Below are 6,000 nucleotides of genomic sequence, written 5' to 3' on the forward strand. Positions count from 1 at the left end.
AACATTTGCTCCCGTGGCTAGGCTTGAAGCTATACGCATACTGCTGGCCTATGCAAATCATCATAACATTCTTCTGTATCAAATGGATTGAAGATCCAAAACATCCTGACATGGTCTACAAGCTCAACAAGGCACTGTATGGCCTCAAACAAGCCCCTCATGCTTGGTATGACACACTCAAGGACTTCCTGAAGAGCAAAGGCTTCAAACCTGGTTCCCAAAATCCCAGGCTCTTCACGAAGACATATGATGGTGACCTGTTTGTGTGCCAAATATATGTGGATGACATTATCTTCGGCTGCACTAATCAGAAATACAGTGATGAGTTTGGATATATGATGCAAGAGCAATATCAGATGTCCATGATGGGAGAGCTGAAGTTCTTCCTTGGTCTTAAAATACGACAGCAACGCAACGACATTTTCATATCTCAAGAGAAATACCTCAAGGATTGCCTGAAGAAGTTTGGAATGCAAGACTGCAAAGGTTACACGATGCCAATGCCTACTGAAAGGATCGATATGGTTGACTAGAGGGGGGGTGAATAGGCAACTACCAATTTTTAGCTTTTCTTTACCAAATTAAACTTTGCATCAAAGTAGGTTGACTAGATGTGCAACTAGGTGAACAACCTATATGATGCAATACCAACAAGCATACAAGCAAGCGAGAGAAATAACACTACAAGGCTTGCACAAGTAAAGGTAAGAGATAACCAAGAGTGGATCCTGTGAAGACAAGGATGTGTTACCGAAGTTCCTTCCTTTTGAGGGGAAGTACGTCTCCGTTAGAGCGGTGTGGAGGCACAATGCTCCCCAAGAAGCCACTAGGGCCACCGTATTCTCCTCACGCCCTCACACAATGCGAGATGCCGTGATTCCACTATTGGTGCCCTTGAAGGCGGCGACCGAACCTTTACAAACAAGGTTGGGGCAATCTCCACAACTTAATCGGAGGCTCCCAACACAACCACGAAGCTTCACCACAATGGACTATGGCTCCGCGGTGACCTCAACCGTCTAGGGTGCTCAAACACCCAAGAGTAACAAGATCCGCTAGGGATGAGTGGGGGAATCGAAAATCCCTTGGTGGAAGTTTATATCGGGGCCTTCTCAACCACTCCCGAGCAAATCAACAAGTTTGATTGGCTAGAGAGATAGATCGGGCGAAAATGGAGCTTGGAGCATTTAATGGAGCTTGAGCAATAAATGGAGCTTGGGGGAGGAAGAGGTAGGTCAAAGAGAAGAAGGGGACTCCCTTTTATAGTGGGGGCAACAATCCAACCGTTGCCCCCCACCAACCAGCCCCGCACAGGGCGGTACTACCGCTGAGAGGAGGCGGTACTACCGCCAGGACAGCGGTACTGCCGCGCTAGCCAGCGGCACTGCCGCGCTGAGGAGACTAGTAGGAAAGGACCCAACTGCGGTACTACCGCGGTGGTAGGGGCGGTACTACCGCCTCTACAACCGCGACTAGTGCCGCAAAACCCGACACGAGAAAAAGACCTGTCGAATCGAGGTGGTAGGAGCCAGACTGCCCAGCGGTACTACGACAGCGGGGTCACGAGCGGTACTATCGCTGTGGAGCGGTACTGCCGCTTGTGACCCTTCGGCCGTACTACCGCTGGTAGTGCGGTACTACCGCTGGGGTGCAAGAGAGAGAGAGAATCTCTCCAAAGATGCTAAGGACGAGGCAGAGGTGCCAGGCACCCCAGCGGTACTACTGCTGTGGAGCCACAGGCGGTACTACCGCTGTGGAGCGGTACTGCCGCTTGTGGCTCCTCAGCGGTACTACCGCTGGGTTGCGCGGTACTACCGCTTGGACCCAGACAGGACAAGGAAGAGAGGAGAGAACTCTACAATGGAATGGAAAAGCTCGAAGGGTGAGAAGCTGATGTGTACGTGATGATTCCACCCATGCAATACCCCAGCGGACCCCCTCTTGATAGTACGGTGCCCTCTACGCAACTAGTCCACCGAGAAAGAGACGAAAGAGCTACACCGTCTTGAAATACACTCCAAGGGGAAGAAAGCGTCTCGTGCCAGGGGAGAATCTATGAATTATTCAAAGCACAAGATTAGTCCGCAAACATGTTGTCATTAATCACCAAAACTACCTTGAGAGAGATATGCCGTAACAATCTCCCCCTTTTTGGTGGATTGATGACAACTAGGGATTTGCGCAAGGAAAAGAAATAAAACGAAGAAAACTAAGAACTACAAAATATAGATGGGCTCCCCCAGAATGTGTGCACCTAGATATGGCAAGACACACACATTCGGATCAACACTCCCCCTATATTTTATAGTCCAACAATACTAAGCACAAGATATATGAGAGAAGAGAATAAACAGGACAAGCATGCATCTCATAATAAACTACAGTACTCTGAATAGACATAAGTAAAAAGGTAGCGATAGGGAGCATATGTCTCACACCATATGTCTAGAACTTAGGTCAGACCAAAGCAAACCAAATAAAGACACCGAGAGAACACACAAGAAACCACAAGACGACTCAAAGCACGGCAACAACACAAATCCCTACACTCTCTCCCCCTTTGGCAGCGAGACACCAAAAAGGGCAAAGAGTGACGCTACGAATCCAGGTGATGGGAAGAAGAAGATCTCGAACATCACATCTCTGCATCTTCATCGTGGGTTGAAAACTGCTCGGCATCGGAGTCGGTCCAAGGGCAGTGCTGATGAATCCACTCCTCCTCTTCAGTGATTTGTCCCTCAGAACCACTGGCAACTGTCGCTCCCAACTGACGCATGAGCTCCTTGTGGCGCATCCTGGCATGCTTCTCCGCCACATGAGTCATGTACTGACCATGAGACTCCATGCAAAAAAGCTTCTTCAACTTGTTTTTAAGCTTCTTCGCCCATGAGGGTTCAGCACTAGAGGGGCCAATATCCTCCTCGTGATCATCAGTCGCTGCCCCACCCTCGGTCTCCATGGCAGTAGCAGTAGCAGACGGATCTCCCATGGCAGCAGCAGCAGACGGACCCGCTGTGGCAGCAGCAGCATACGGGTGGACCAATTGTCCTTCTTCCTCAGGCGGTTGATCTCATGAGAAACCAAGTCTCCAGTTTCTGGCAACACTCTGGGATAAGTCTGTGCCCAGGCCCTCTCAATGAGCCTCATGATGAAAGGGCCATATATAGGGCACTTGCGCTCAGACACGGCAGAGAGAAGTTCAGACCACATGACATGAGAAATATCCAGGCTCTGTCCAGTGCTTGCTTCCTTCTCATGCTGACAGAAAAGGAGCATGTCCACGAGGTAAGAGTGGACCATATCCAGATTCCCGATCCGAGGGAAGAGAGTCTCACGGAAGATGCGATGAAGAATGTCCAGATATGGAGACAGCTCATAGGTCTTCTTCTCAGTTACTAGGTGAACTTTCACAGTGTAGTAGGGCCAAAGGGCTTGCTTGTGGGCGGACGTAGCATTGCGATGAGGGCGGAAACCGACAGGAGTCTCAAGCCCGGTATCCACCACATCAAGTAACTCCATGAAAGCCTTCCATTTGACGGAAAGCATCTTGCCATTGGTCATCCATGTCAGAGTCCTGTCGCCATCCGTACCAAGATGGACAGTGGCATAGAATTGAGCCACCAAATCCGCATCGAAATCCTTGTTGAATTGCATGATCCTGAGAATGTTCAGCTGAGTGCACATCTGAAGGGCTTCGCCAAAATACTCCGGGTCCTTCTCCATAGCATCAGTGTCAATGGAGCGAACATCAACAAACATATTCTTCTTGGCCTTGATCACATCAAAGTAGATGGCAAACTGAAAACGGTTCCAGAACGGGCGGTTGACCAAAGTGGGTTCTTGGTCCACCGCATAGGGGTTGCGGCGACGCTTCTCCGAAAACTCCTTGTTGGTCATCTCAGTCACAGTCTTCCCTTTTGGCTTGTTGGCGGATCGCTTCGATTGCTGAGGAGGTGGAGGAACACTTGCAGATGCACTTGCTGGAGGCGGTTGGGTACTCGAGGAACCACCGGCTGGCTCTGAGGTGCGGTAGCGTTTTGATGAAGCACGCCCGGGGTTGATACGGCGACCTTGCTGCTCGGACTGGTCATCACCTGGAGCCAAACACAAGAACATGCAAAACAACCAGAAAGAACGAGCATAAGCCAACAGACACAACAAAAAGATCAAGGTAAGGCAGGAATATGATGGAATCTGGCATGCAGCGGTAGTACCGTGGCATGCCCGCGGTAGTACCGCCCCAAGGAGAGCGGTAGTACCGCTCGAGGTCAAGCGGTAGTACCACTACTGCTTGAGATGGAGAAACAGCAGTTTCCTATAGCACGAGGCGGAGAAACAGCGGTTTCCTACTACCGTGGTCAGATCCGGCACTACCGGCCTGCCAAATTGAAAAATATTCCTACCAAACTCTAATCGAGATAGTCTAGTTGCCTTCTCCAACCAACTCAAGCCTAGATTTAGCCAAAAATCTAGAGATGCAACCACCATTGCCCCTAAGAAACAAGATCTGAAAATGAGACAAAAGGAAAGAAGGAACGGGGGCAATACCGGCATCCATGGCAAGAGAACAGGGTGGGGATCGACTCCACCAAAGGAAATGGAGAGGGACGCCCCGGAGACGGAGATCCGCCGGAGCCCTCCCGCGGCGAGTGGAGGCTGGGGAGAGGAAGAGGAAAGAGGAAAGAGGGGGCGAAGTGAATCGGTATGGGGGAGAAGAAACCTCCCCCTGCCCCTGACTTATCCCCCCTGGTCCCGTCCCTCAACGGTAGTACCGTGCTAGGGGCGGTAGTACCGCTCATGAGCGGTAGTACCGTGCTAGGGGGCGGTAGTACCGCTCATGAGCGGTAGTACCGCCCAGCACGCCATGGCAACCAAACCAACACGCCTTTTGCTCGAAGGAACGACAAAAACGGCAAGAAAAATAGCATGCCAGCAAGACGACCAAGACACACCTCTTCAAAAGAGGGCGGTGGCCGAGGCCACCTATGTTTGAGTCAAAAGGTATGGCGCCGCGAAGATTTTAACCTTGGGCCCATGACCAAAACTCGTCTTTGAAGCACAAGTACCATCAACTATGGCTAAAGTGAAAGACTTGATCAATTTATGCATAATGAGGGGAGGGAGAGTTCATTGAGAGAACAACACTCCCCCTATGTCCATGCCTACACCTAAACTAGACAACAAAATGAGCGTGGTGGGGTGTGCAAGGGTTCAAGCCACATTGCTCGAATCAATGATATTTAGCTCATGCCTTAACTCGTGAAATCTTGCTTCATCCAAGGGCTTCGTGAAAATATCTGCAAGGTTGTCATGAGTATTGACATAGTTGAGCTCGATCTCTCCTCGCCTAATGTGATCCCGGATGAAGTGATACCGAATCTCAATATGCTTCATCTTGAAGTGTTGCACCGGGTTGAGAGAGATCTGGATGGCACTTTCATTGTCACACCAAAGAGGCACTTTGTCACAAGTGACACCGTAATCCTTTAAAGTTTGCCTCATCCATAGGAGTTGAGCACAACAACTGCCGGCGGCAACATACTCCGCCTCAGTGGACGAGAGAGACACACAACTTTGCTTTTTGGAAGACCAACTTACCAAAGAGCAACCAAGGAATTGGCACCCTCCAGAAGTGGACTTCCTATCCACTTTGTCTCCCACCCAATCAGAATCCGAGTACCCTACAAGCTTGAAGTTTGATCCTCTTGGGTACCACAAGCCAAAGTTTGGGGTATGAGCCAAATATCGAAAGATTCGCTTGACCGCCACATAGTGACTCTCCTTAGGTGCGGCTTGAAACCGTGCACAAATTCCCACACTCAACATGATGTCCGGTCTAGATGCACAAAGGTAAAGCAAGGATCCAATCATGGAACGATATACCTTTTGATCCACCACTTTACCATTGGGATCTAAGTCAAGTTGGCACTTGGTGGGCATTGGAGTGGAAGCCGGCTTGACGTCACCCAGCTTGAATCTCTTGAGCATGTCTTGAGTGTA

The sequence above is a fragment of the Triticum urartu genome, chromosome 2 (assembly GCF_003073215.2).
Source record: "Triticum urartu cultivar G1812 chromosome 2, Tu2.1, whole genome shotgun sequence".
Taxonomy (NCBI): Eukaryota; Viridiplantae; Streptophyta; class Magnoliopsida; order Poales; family Poaceae; genus Triticum; species Triticum urartu.